At 43.0% G+C, this 13,924-nt stretch overlaps 1 non-coding gene across 1 annotated transcript; it reads right to left on the bottom strand.

The window, feature by feature from the left end:
- Nucleotides 1-12,439: 12,439 nt before the first annotated feature.
- Nucleotides 12,440-12,512, bottom strand: TRNAG-CCC (transfer RNA glycine (anticodon CCC)). Its single transcript has one exon. It is a non-coding gene; the product is annotated as a tRNA-Gly (tRNA).
- Between the last annotated feature and the right edge of the window lie 1,412 nt (nt 12,513-13,924).

Genomic DNA, 13,924 nt, shown 5'->3' with positions numbered 1-13,924 from the left:
AACCATCTCTCCCTTTAGTTTTTCCTTCTGTATGTGCAATTACATTAGTTGTTGTATTTAATACATAGGATATTTGTTCTTGGACTTTTATGACTATTGCTAATTAACTGTACAGTCTTATTAGTGTTTGAAGTTCTAATTACTGCAGTACTAGAAAATTTTAATATCATGTAGAATGCATTGCTTCTTTATTGATTTCTTGGTTTTTCAACTCAAGTTATGAATCTCAGTGAGTTAGTATTCATTAAAAGAGGACACCCCAGTTTAAAGCCCTTCTCCTTTGTTAGTGAACAAAAGGGTAGGGAAATGATTTTTCTGGCACTGAGGTTAATGTTGAATAGCTTCTTGCACATCCCATGCCAGTGGCTGGTTTTCAAGGAGTTGAGTGAGTTTCTGTGCCTGGCAAAGAAATGCCTGTGTAATACACGCCCCCTGCTCCCGGCAGGCTGGCTCTCCCCCTGACCCGTCCACAGCCCACGCTCACTGCCCTGTCTTGGCACCACGTGTTCTCTCAGTGGGACCATTCTCTTTGTTTCCTAGCCACACTTAACCTTCTTTTTAGGTCTTGTTAGATATCACTCTCTTCATTAAGCCTTCCCCAGTCCCAACTCCCCCAAACTCTCTAGTTTTAACTTTAGTTTAGCATGTGAATTTATCTCGTGTCATTCATCAGTTGCCTCTTGTGTGTCATTATCATGCCTCTAACTGGAATGTAAACTCTGGGAGGGTAAAGATTACCTCATGGATGTCATCAGAACACCCACAGCCCTGTAAAGGTGCAGATGTTCAACAATCTGTTGATGGATTGTTACCTACTTGTGGAATATGACGGATATAGAGAGAAATTTCAAAATGAAATTTATGACCTACGTCAATAGCTATAAGTATAGAATCATAAGATCATTGACAATTGGTTCAGACATGCATTAAGGGCTACCCTAAACTCTTGTATTCCCTCCTTTCCCAAAAATACATATTGGGCACCTCCTGGGAATCAGGTACTATGTTGGCACTAGGGATACAACGAAGACAAAGGCATAGAGCTCATAGTCTGGTGGAAGAGAGGCAGTCTTGTAAGTGTGTAGCTGTACTATGAATGGCTGGTACCATGGTGTATGTAAGTCACAGGTGATGGGATACCAGGGGGAAGGGTAAGAAAATCCTCTTGGGGGTTTTCCTTCGTCCCTCTGCCTCCTTATTGACTTTGGTTGGTAACGTTTCCTAAGAATGGGATTTTGTGACATTACTGAGTAATGGTTTCTGGCATATGATTAATTATCCCTTAACGTTGGGAAGAAGCAGTTTCACATGTAGCTTTTAGAGCACAAGCCCTGGAGCGAGATCTGGGCTCTAGTCACAAGGCTGCCACAGTCTAGGGGTGGCCTTGAGAAAGCTTGTTAACGTCTCCAGTCCCCAAGTTTCCTTATTTGAAAAAGGATAATCATTATCTAATCATACAAGTAAGATGAGGATTCAGTAAGATGATTCAGGAGTTGCAAGTCTGAATGTTAAGTAAATGTTAGCTGTTATAATATGGCTAGAAAATGTTCCTTTTATCTTTACTCTCTTTTTTCTCCCTCTCCCTACAACTTAAGCCCCCTTTCTCTGCTATCATGCATGCCGTTCAGTCTCAGAGAAATATCTCATTGGACTCTAGGGCTTTAATTTCAGTACCAGGAGCACTATTTAGACGGATAGAAGACAGTAAGGGCACAGGAAATTGGAAGCCCCTGGTTCTGAGCCTGCCTTCCATCACACTTGCTGCCTCTGCCGGGCTTACTCTTTACCAAGTGCAGAGCCAAGGGGTGAGGATTTCTGTCTGTCCCATTGGGACATAGAGGGTGAATGAGTTAACATTTACAAAGTGCTTTGAGTTCCTTGGAGAAAAGGCACAATCTAAGTATTCTCATTAGTGCATGAATAATAGATGAGCATAAAGCACTTTGCAAATCTGAAGTTCTTTAGCAATGCTAAATAATATGTGCACCAACCTACCTGTGAGTGGAGGGGCTGGTTTTTGGAACTCTGATGGTCTAGTCTTGGTTGTCACTAATTTGAGGCATGGTGGTAGGCAAAATCATCTTCCCCCTCTGGGTCTCAAGAACAGAGGGGTCAGAATGGCTGAGGTTGAAGGTAACTCTTATTTAATTCAGTGATTCCTTTTAGGGTTCTTTGTTTAGATGGAGAAAAGGTTACAGCAGGAGTCAGGGCAATGCCATTTGTAGGAGGGGGATGATAACTTCTCCAAAACAGGGCCAGCTGTTGGGTAGAGATTCTGAGCAGTGGCTGAGCCTGCTCTTTCCTCCCCCTTGGTGCCACTGAGAATGGGTTTGCTTTTCCTCTGCCTGTGGAGGGGATGGGGGTCCTTGCGTCCAGGACCGTGGAGAAAAGACCTCCTGGGTTTGGGTTTTATAAAAATACCTAACAACCCTATCCCTTAAAAATTGTGGTAAAAGCACATAACATGAAATTTACCATCTAAACCCTTTTAAGTATATAATTCAATAGCATTAAGTACATTCACATTGTGGTGTAACCGATCTCAAGAACTCTTCTCATCTTGTAAAACTGTACCCATGAAACAACTGTGGCAACCACCATTTTACTTTCTGTCTCTGTGGATTTGATTATTCTTGGTACCTCACACAAGTGGAATCCTACAGTACTTGTCTTTTTATGACTGGCTTATTTCACTTCGCATAACATCCTCAAGGTTCACCCATGCTGTACAATGAGTCAGAATTTCCTTCCTTTTTAAGGCTGAATAATATTCCATTGTATGCATATACCACATTTTTTTTTAACCACATTTTTTAATTCATCTATCAATGACACTTGGGTTGCTTCCTCCTTTTGACTATTGTGAGTAAGGCTGTTATGAACATGGGTGTACAAATATCTCTTTGATACCCTGCTTTCAGTTCTTTTGAGTGGAGTTCCTGGATCATATGGTAATTCTATTTTCAGCTCTTTAGGAAATGACCATATTTTTTTGTTCTCTAAAATGTAGAGTTGGAAAAGAATTTTTGATGACCTCAGATTCTCCACTCTGCATTGTTATCTTCATCAAGGGCCTGCTATCACCTGTATTGACTGAATTATGATCCTGAAGATAATTTGCATTTTTTTCAAGAGGATAACATAATCTTAGAATCTTGGGCTTGAATGGAACACTAAAGACTTGGTATTCAGTGAAGAATGCTTTATTTCGGACACATTCAGGGCCCAGGAGCTCATAGTCTTATAGCATAAGCTCTCCTGGAGTTGAGCAACTCTAATTGGAGATCCCAAGTTAAAACTTCCCTCCATTGGTCCAGTGGGACCACACAGAACAAGTCAAAGTCCTCTTCCACACCCAGACCCAATGGCATTTTAAGGCCATAGATCGTCTCATCTTCAGCCCACACATTTGTCCTTGACCTTTCCTTATGAGGCACTTCTCATCATCTTTGGCTTCAGAGGTAAAATTAGGTATGTGGCACCTTTTCAGAACTCCTGATGTGTCAAACAGAGGCCTGGATTACTTCACCTATGCTGGCTCTCCTGGTTGACACAAAACACAATCAGGCCCCACCTGCTTTAAACCACAGCTCTCTGCTCCTGTAAAGTCTGCCAAATATAACATTTGGGAAAATGTTGGGAAGGTGAGAAGATGATGATGTTTCCCTCAGAATATGCATAGGAAATGGACATCTTTCAAGGCCGGCCAGGTTAAAAATTGTATCGACAGGGAAGTGTTTGACTGAAAGTAACATCTGACTCACAGTGTCTAAAGTAATAAAGACGTTTAATGAACTCAACTAGCCAGAGGTCTAGGCAGTTTTAGATTTGGTGTGGTGGTTCTTTCTCCATATTGCTCAATTAACCCCATCTTGTCTGCTTGTTCTTAGGCTTCCTGTCTGATGGTCACAGTGGCTGCTTCAGCTGCAAACAGCACATCTTCATGTCTAAGGTAAGAGGAGATGAAAGCCTTCGACCTTATCTCTTTCTCTCTCTCCTTTTTTAAACAGGGAAATTTTTTCTTCCACAAGCCTCCTCCAAACAAACTTCCCCTGATATATCTTTTCCCAGATCTGAGTCCCACCTACACCAATTACTCACTCCATTCCAAGAAATGGGGTTACTGTGCTCGTCTTGGACAAATCACAGCTGATCCTTTGGAAATAAAGACACCATGCTGTGTGAACCACTGGATCTCTAAGAAAGCAGGGAGAATGCCAATGGGCTGGCGATTGGCAGTGTCGACGCCAAATAAGTTACTCAGAAGAATTGAGAGTGACCACAATTTTATTTAAAAACTTTTGATTTACAGAGTCATGTTTAATTAAGGGATTTCTAACCTTATCAGTTAGACTTATCAAGACAGAAAGATGAGATACCTTGCTAGATTCCTTAAATATTTCTTTCAGCCCTCATTCACTGTTTCTCAGATATACTGCAAAAATGATGATTATAATAATATACTTGAGTAATATTTCGTGGTTCACAAATTATTTTCACATACATTATTCATTTGACCCTCACCAAAACTGTGTGGGGGTAGGTAAAGTATTATTATAATTTTCATTATTTTTTAATTGGGCTTAGGTTTAGAGGGCTGAGTTCATCATACTTATTACATGGCACATTAAGTATCTAGTTTGTCTGCTGCCCCTCTGTTGTTTTCATAATTAATTAATCAATACACTATCTTTTATCTCTTTCTCCCACTCCCACTTCTCTGCCTCCACACAGTCATTCTAAATGTGTCCGATGTTTATCTTGTTATTTATATGTGCACATCTAAAACGTATATTTTGTTTAGCATGTGCGCAATTTTTGTTTACATAAGCATCAATTTTCTTTAGCTCTCACTGTTGTTTGCATTTTTTTTACTCAACACTGTGTTTACAAGAGTTATCCGTGTTGCTGTGTGTATCTACTCCCTTGCCTCTAAATGTTGCATAATATTCCACAGTGTTGAGTCCATCATGGTTTACTCGTCTATGCCCCCTAGTGGAAACCTTGGTAACCTCCAACTCTGGCACACGTACATCTTCACTGCTGATGAGCCTGGATGGGAATTTCTGTGGGAAGCAAACTCAAGAGAACGGTTGCTGAGTCATAAGACAGACACTTAAATTGAATAAGTATCACCAAAAAGTCTTTCTAGGAAGGCTGCACAGTCTATACTACCAGAAATTGTTCACATTTTACTGGAAGCTGGGTCTGGAGGATATTTCAGTTGATCAAGCTTATACAAACAGAAAAAGTGAATTGGGTTGTCGAGAACCCAAATCCAGGTCTTCTGACTCCAAAGCCTTTTCATTTTCCAGGGCATCACTCTGTAAGTCTCTGGATCATAATACTGAACACTTACAAGATTTCTTGGGGCTTTTATTATTCAGCGAATACCTTGAATTTCAGAAATAGCTTCGCTGGTGTTAATGGCAAGTTGGGGGCTGAAGAACGAATGAAAGTAAATGGGAACTTCATGTTCTGTGATCCTGTTCAACTTGGTGTGGGTCCTTTTGAATGCTTTACACATGTTATTACATTCTTTCGGGCAGTATTTGAGAAAGAAGAAGTGCTCTATAGCTAAATTCTATCCTTCCCACCTGCCAAGGGCCAGACTGTAATACGTTTATGTCTGTTTCACTTGAGAGTCAATGAGAAGTCCTAGAGTCAGACAGTGTTACAACCAGAAGGGGCCTCAGAGACTGTCAAGTTCAATACTCCCATTTTACAGCTGGGGAAAGGGAGGCCCCGAGAGAGGAAGCCACTTGCCTGAGGTCACATAGCCAGACGTCACCTGAAAACCAGCCCATCTGCCTTTCCACTTCCCCAGACACAGAGACTTTCCCCTGCTCACGCAGGAATCCACAGTGTAACCTTAACAACCGGAGGTGTGTGTGTCCCAAACAGTGTTGTACTGGTACATGTTTAACAACCACCTTTCTGGGAGGAAAAAAACCCTGAACAAACCCCAAGTGTGACATTTGCCAATTTCTCCTACTGTGGCCATTTCAAGCTGCCGAAGGGATGTCACTGAATGTGGCCTTGGGAGTGATGGGCCGCAGCCACCATTAGGAGGCATTTTCACCACAGATTCCATAAGAGTAAAATCCAGTAAGATGATTAAGAAGTGATGAGCTTTGACTCTTTATTACCTCTGTCTTTAGTATGTTATTTGAGTGTAAGTTTATATAATTTAATGTCTAATAATGTCTGTGTTTAATGCTAGCCCATAAAATTCCTGAACATTTAACACTCAGTTCTCCTGAGCCAGGGTGACATAGCTCCAGGACACCATTGCCTGGAAAGTAATGAAACCTGCTTCTCGGTGTGGCAGCCTGTTCTCCTGGTTTATAAATTTGTCTGGATTCTTTTGAACACTTTGGGGGAAACATGAAATGTGAATATAGCGAAAGAAAAAAAGAGGATAAATGAGTTATTCTGGAGATACATTTTCTGGATAGCTGAAGGCTTAGCTCTAAGCTCCCAAACTACAAAAGCTTTAACTCTTTTTTTTTTTTTGCTATACGTGGGCCTCTCACTGTTGTGGCCTCTCCCGTTGCGGAGCACAGTCTCCGGATGTGCAGGCTCAGTGGCCATGGCTCACAGGCCCAGCCGCTCCACGGCATGTGGGATCTTCCCGATCTTCCTGGACCGGGGCACGAACCTGTGTCCCCCTGCATCAGCAGGTGGACTCTCAACCACTGTGCCACCAGGGAAGCCCAGGTCTAACTCTTATAGATAGACTTTTCAAAGAATTAGAGCTTATTGCCTATTTTATTGGCAGCAGGGGCAGGTAGAGGTGTGGAAAGATATTTGCCCCTGGAATAAATGACCCCAGACTGCTGTGTGGTTGGGGCTCTTGACTCACTTTCTAGAGTTTTGAAAATTTTATTCTCACTCACTGTCCAGAGCTATGACTTCTTCCTACTGTCAGTGTGTCTGTCTCTAGCTTCTCCTCTGCTCTTTGTAATTGACTAGAGATACAGGGAGCCAAACCTATTGGAATCATGTTAAAAATGTTGTTAACCTGCTGGAATATGGGCCTGATGAGTAAAATGCTTAAAATGTTAGTGCATGGATATTGCAATTTTTTTTTTTTTTTTTTTTTTTTTTTTTTTTTGCCTGCTCAGAAGGCTTTTGGCTTAACTTTTGGTTCTCGTAGAATCTTTGGAGAGGAGGCATTCCTAGATTACTATGCTCCAGATCAGTGAGTGTTGCTACAATTACATTCTTATTATAAATCAGAATGTACTGTATCACCATGCATGTATTACATAGAAGAAAGCAAAAGTCATCTCTGGGCCAGGCAATATGTCAGATAAAAAGTAGAGCAGTCCTGGCCTGCGTTTTGAGGAACCCCACAATGCCGCAGGAACATGAAGTGTTCCAAATGGTGAACTTTGTATTGAACAGTAAGAATTCAGTTGGTAAAGTTCGGGGCACATCTCCTTGCTCTAAAAGGGATTCTTGGACTCTTTCAGCACAGACCATGTGATGGATGGGGAAGGAGATTTAGTGTTTGAGAGTTCCCCCTCCTGGAGTGAGGGCGGTCCCTCTGCGCATCTGCCCATTCTTGGGGCTGGGGAGGAAGTGGACTGCACTGCCTTTCAGCAGAACCCCCTGCCCTTGTTCCACTGGTCTGTCCATTCCTTTGTCTATAACAACACTAGGTAATTGTCTTCCTACTTTCAAAGAGCAAGTGGTTTTCCCCACTTTTGTGTTCTTTCCTAACTGCAGGAAAGGCAGCCTCAGGTGCTGATTGCAGAAAAGAGACATCTCACCCCCTTCCCAATACCCCCCTTACGAATTTGCCTCACTTCCCTTTGGACCCTTAAAGCTTTTGGGAATCTTCAAGGGCCCCCCTCTCATTATACTTCCTTTCCTTAAGCCCTTATTAGCTCCTTGGATAAGATTCATTTGGTGAGCCTGGGACAGAAGCAGAGCCCAGTGCTTGGGGTGGTGCATGGAGGGCAAGAGCCAGCAGGTGAGCAGGCCCAGAGACAAATTTCCTTTCCTGGGCTGGCCTGGAACTGGTTGCCCTTGACATCATTCAGGCAACTTTTTTGAAGTCTTTGGAACTGGGGTCACCCCACATAGGGCAGCGGGGAGCCCAGTAACCAGGGCTTGCTCCCGCATGCCCCTCCTCACTGGTCTAATTAACAAGTTGGGTCCTTTCCAGCTCTTTTACGTGGCTCTCATGGGGCTGGGCTCCACTGGGGGCGGGCAGACAGTCTTACTTTAAGCTGCCTATCGATCTTCACGTGGTCATGTGTCCCTCTTGGGGGAGCGCTCTCATGTTTTAAGTGCATGCAGTTACTCTCTTGACTGGCTTGTAAACAGGTTTTAATGGGGCTATTAGTGTAAAAGGACAGGAAACTTTCAAAAACAGCCTCTTAAATATTCATGAGGATGTTAAATCTGGCGCTTAATCACCAGTGTTTGCACACAGCTAACGGGGAGGGAGGACAGCTGACAGGCTGCCTTCACTCTGAACAATTGACAGGGCATTAATAAATGCTCTTACAGGCATGATTAATGGCCAAGAGAACAGGACTTTTTTTTAAACAAACGGAGCCCCTCTCCTTTGGGGACTCCTTTTTTGGGGGGGGAGTGTCCATGTGGGTATGGGAGTGAGATTTAGGGGGAGATGGAGGCTGGAGGGGTGTCACAGACAAGACATATTTTTTCCCTTCAGAAATAGTTAACTGGATACCTCCCCACCTATCCAATCTGACTGTCCATCTCCCAGGGAATGGTTTCCTCAAGGGAAATATTCCAAAAACTTAAGCAGAGAATCTCCAAAGAATTCCCTACCTAGAGAATTCTTAACTTAATCTTGGCAGGGCCAGGAGGTAAGTGCCTGGGACCTCATTATGGGAGCTCCCTGGAGGGTCATTAACAGCTGCCTCTTCAATACCTGAGCTCACTTGCTTTCAGATTGGAGTTAAATGTGGACATAGATGGTCCACTGTGGCTGAGGGGCTCCTGCAAGCTGGCCCCCACCCAGCCTACCTTTCTATGTGTGCATTTTCGTTCCTGGAACATCATCATTCTGTTACTTTTCTCTGTAACATTTGATGTAAAGCCCCTACTGAAAATGTATAGGAGGAGTGCTTTTTAACTAGTAAATGGTCTGCACTTCTGGAATGGACCTTGGAGACTGTCTGGGCCCACCCTTGCTCCAGCTAGAAAAAGACACTGAGGCACAGAGAGGTGAAACAACTTGTTCAAGGACACATACTGAGGTAGTGACAGAGGGCACTGGACCCCAGGTACCTGACTCCTAGTCGCCCCTCACATCAGCATGATGTGACTTCTCCAGAGAAAGCCAGAAGGAACAGACAGACACCCAGTTGCTTCAGAAGTGCTGCAATTTCAAGTATGCCAGATCTGATAGCAAGATCTGTGCTACTGGAATCCAAACCAGTTTAAGCATGGAAAGTTCCGGAAAATATCCCACAGTTTCTTTGTAGTAGGAAATCCCAGCCTCATTATCTCAGACCAACTCAGAAATTCAAAACGGTTTCCTCCCTATAATTGCCAGTTGGGTTTTTTGGCTGACAAGTTCCATTTAGAAATGAAACCAAGGCATAAAGTCAGAAATCCATAAAAATCTGTTTTTACAAGCTAGAAAAAACCCCACTATGCTTTTTTTTTTGCGGTATGCGGGCCTCTCACTGTTGTAGGCTCTCCCGTTGCGGAGCACAGGCTCCAGATGCGCAGGCTCAGCGGTGATGGCTCATGGGCCCAGCCGCTCCGTGGCACGTGGGATCTTCCCGGACCGGGGCACGAACCCGTGTCCCCTGCAACGGCAGGCGGACTCTCAACCACTGCACCACCAGGGAAGCCCCCCCGCGTGCTTTATAATGGTAGAAAAGGACAAGGAAATCAGTGTCTTTCATAAAACTCTTTCCAGTCCCCAGCCCTTGCTGCCCACATTCTGCATAAACCTATCAAACCCTTCTTGTGCACATGCTACCAATTTAGGGGCTGAGGTGGGGAAGGTTGTCGTGAAGATGGATAACAAGTGTCTCCACTCTCAGGATACACTTCTTCTAGTTAGCAATTTAACTCTAGGGCCGTGTCATAAGACTGATCAAAGTACCAGGCTGAACTTCTTGCAAATATTGCTTTCATTACCCCTGCTCAAGAATCTAAGGTGGCTCCCACTACATCTGGGTCCAGCCCAGACAGGCTTGCCTCGGCACAGCCAATCTGAGATTCCACTTAGAGCCAAATACATCCTTTCTTTCTAGTCATTGGACCAGGGAACATTCTATAGGCACTATGGATAATGATCCTTAATCAAAGATTTGTTTAGAGACTCAGTGCAGCATTTTTTTTTTTTTTTTTTTATGGAATGCCAACTAGGAATGAAAAATCAGTCTCTCTTGCTAAACAGTTTGCATTAATGACTTCCATAAGAGCCAATCTATTGATTTTTTAAAAAACCAAAACTCCACTTTTCTCTTTCATCTGGATATATAGCTGGTAGGTGCTGTTGGTAAAGCAACCATTTTGAGAAATAGTTTCCTTTTCATAATTAGAATGAATGTATTCTGACAGTTTTTACCAATAATGGTTGCAATGTTTGGTACAAATGCAAAGCATAGATGAAGCTTTAAACCCCAGTGGGGTTGGGCACTGTTTTCTCAATTAAAGACTGATTGTCAGCTCTATGAAGCACAAGGGCAGATTCCACATGTTTTGTTACATTAGAAAACTGCCACCAAATACTGGACAGCACAACATTGATTTCACAGCACACAACTTTGGATTGACACTATGCCTTATTCTATAACATTATTTTTGGTTTGTTTGTTTAATCAGCCAAGTGTAGTAGGATTCAGCATGGTTCACTGAAGACACTCGGACTAGGATGTAGGAAGTTTTAGTCCTACTACCAGTAGTTTCCCTAAATTATTTTATATATTAGGCAAACCTCACTTTCCTTACCTGTAAAATGGGTGCAGTAAAACCTGTCATATCAATCTTTTGTTTTAAGTGAAGTAATGCATACATTACCTACTTGCTGTTTCCATTTGATGTCTCACAGGCATCTAAAAAGGAAAATTTCCCATACTTAACTTAAAATCTCCCCCCAAAACCTATTTCTTCTCTGACATCCCCAAATCAATCAGTGGCATCACAAACTACTCAAGTACTCATACCAGAAACTGGAGTCATCCTCTCCCTGCATTGTAGCTAATCAATAACACATTCCATTCTGTCTTTTAAGTGAGTCTCAGATCTATTCACTCCACTGACCAGCCTAGTCCAAGCCGTTATCATCTCCTGCCTGGGTGTCTGACTGCAGTCACCTCCTTATTCTCCTGCTACACCTAGTATTGCCTCCTCCACTTTGGACCTCACACAGAAGCCAGAGTCATCCTCTTACAGTGTAAACCCACTTGCATCACTCTCCTACTTATAACCCTCCACTGGCTGCTCAAGACCATTAACATGGCCTGACAGGCCATGACAGTCTTACTCCTACCTGCCCCTCAGTCTCATTTTGATCTCTTTCCACTCCAAACACACTGCTCTCTTCTGCTTCTTATGTGCTTCTCTGTAGACCCAGAGCCTTCACAGTACAGCTCTCTCTTGGGGAAGCTCATAACCTCATCTTTGCCTGGATGGCTTCCACTGTCTTTGAGATTTCAGTGTAAATATCAAAAGCCACTCTTGGAGAGGAGACTCCCTGCTCCCACTCTCATTCCCCAGTAGGATTGATTCTTATTATCATTATCTTCTGTAGCATTTAAAAAAATTGTAGGGAATTCTCTGGCAGTCCAGTGGTTATTACTTTGTGCTTCCACTGCCGGGGGCCCAGGTTTGGTCCCTGGTCAGGGAACTGGGATTCCACAAGCCGTGTGGTGTGGCCAAAAAAAAAAAATTGTAATATGAACATTTATTTGTGTGATTACTTGGACTTTAAGCTCCAAGAGCACCACTTTGTTCACTTCTGTGCCCCCAGTACCTTGACAGAGTGCACATGACATGGTAGATACAGAAAGATAACAGGATGAATGCCTTGAACACCAAGCATCAATACAAATTCAAGTTATTTTCATCCTTGTGTCTGTGGGACACAAGATTGAGTGGCAAGATGAGATGTTTCCGTGAGTAAGAAATTTTTTGTTGGTAAGTTAATGCAGTCTCATCTTGAACTAATTTAAATCTAAAGGCAAAGTTTATTCACCCCAGTAACCTAACTATACAAAGGGTAAGACTGGAGTTGGCCTGAGGTACTCAAAAGATGGTGGTCAATTGTCTATCTTTTTCCCCTCTGTCTCTGTCTCTCTCATTCTTTTCTTTTTTTAAAATAAATATTTATTTATTGAATTAATTTATTTAGGCTGAGCCGGGTCTTACTTGCGACATGCGGGTTCTTTAGTTGCGGCATGCAAACTCTTAATTGTGGTATGCATGGGGGATCTAACTCCCCGAGCAGGGATTGAACCTGGGCCCCCTGCATTGGGAGTGCAGAGTCTTACCCACTGGACCACCAGGGAAGTCCTTGTCTCTCTCATTCTTGTTTGACTTCATTCTTTAATGCAGAGGGATTTCTCCATGGGATAGAGAATGCTGCTGTGGGGACCCCTAGATTCACAATTCTTTAGTGCTTTCTGCCAGGAGACCCCAGGGAAGGATTCTGATTGATCCTTCCTTGGGTCACAAGCCCATCCTTGGTCTCTGTGGCTGCTGTCCCCACTCCAGTCAAGAGGATGGAGCCATCACTAGTCTACCGTAGAACTTCTGGGCTTAGGATCTGTTACCAGAAGGGTGGGGAGAGGTCTGGGCCTGACAGTTAAAGACAATGGCTACCATACATGTGAATTCTGTTGGAAAGGAGACCATTGATCTGGATTCTAACGTTCACGAATTGAGCCTCATTTTTTCTGGCTCCTGCCACAGCTCAGTTTCATCAGAAAATGCAGACAGAGATGGCTTTACCTGTGCATAGAGTGGGCAGCCAGCCTCTCTGTGGAATGACTTCCACAAAAGGAGTCATTCTTTGGGTTAGGACAAGAGTCCAAATGGTTAATTACAATTCAGGAACCCATATAAGAAGTCAGCCTTGTAATTCATGGTGTCAATAGCCAACCCAAACATTGTTGTCCCTTATTTCTAGGGAGTTAGTGGTGGAGACTTAAAAAGTCTTTTTATGGAGACATAAAATGGCAGTGAGGATCCTGCCTGGTGGCAGTTGAATTAATAAGTGAGGTGTGAAAGATGATATCTTTCCACCAATCCTTCATAGTCCAATTAAATGTCACCTCCTCTCTGAAGCTTTTCACTGTCCCCTCATGAGGGCTAATAGTTAAAGTTCTATTCATAGAATGTTATGAGATTTTAGTGAGTTAATACATATGAAGCACTTAGAATGGCACTGGGCACATTGTGAGCACTCAATAATTGTGACTTTGATAGGACAAAAGGAAGACTATAGTAACAGTGGCTACTAAAAACAGATGTCACAGCTTTTCTGTGTCCTGGGTCTGTATATGTTTTTCCACTTGATACATGTTAACTTTTGCTTTAAGAGCTTGCCTGGGAACCACACTATGGGAATTTCCAGTCCAAAATTACTGTGCTGGGGCTGGATTATCTCATGCATGGCCATTTTTTTGGCTGGGCTCCTGTAAGAACTTTACAAAATTTAGATAGTGTTTCTAACATTTTGTGCTTAAGTCTCACTGGTACATCTTGTTTAAAATGTGGTTTTCCTGAGTCCCACATGAGAGATCCTAATTCAGTAGTTCTAGGGGAGGGGCCCAGGAATGTCAATTTCTAACTACAGCTTTTGTGATTCTCCGGTAGGTGGTTTCATGGACTATGGTTTGAGAAAATGACCCAGAGGAAGGAGCAGTAAGGCTGAGGAGGGATGAGGAAAATGAGAAGCACTTATTCTGTAGTTGGGACT

Source organism: Lipotes vexillifer, unplaced genomic scaffold (genome assembly GCF_000442215.2).
Source record: "Lipotes vexillifer unplaced genomic scaffold, Lipotes_vexillifer_v1.1 scaffold36, whole genome shotgun sequence".
Classification (NCBI taxonomy): domain Eukaryota; kingdom Metazoa; phylum Chordata; class Mammalia; order Artiodactyla; family Lipotidae; genus Lipotes; species Lipotes vexillifer.
The sequence above is the reverse complement of the archived record's forward strand: the minus strand, read 5'-3'. Positions and strand labels throughout refer to the sequence as shown.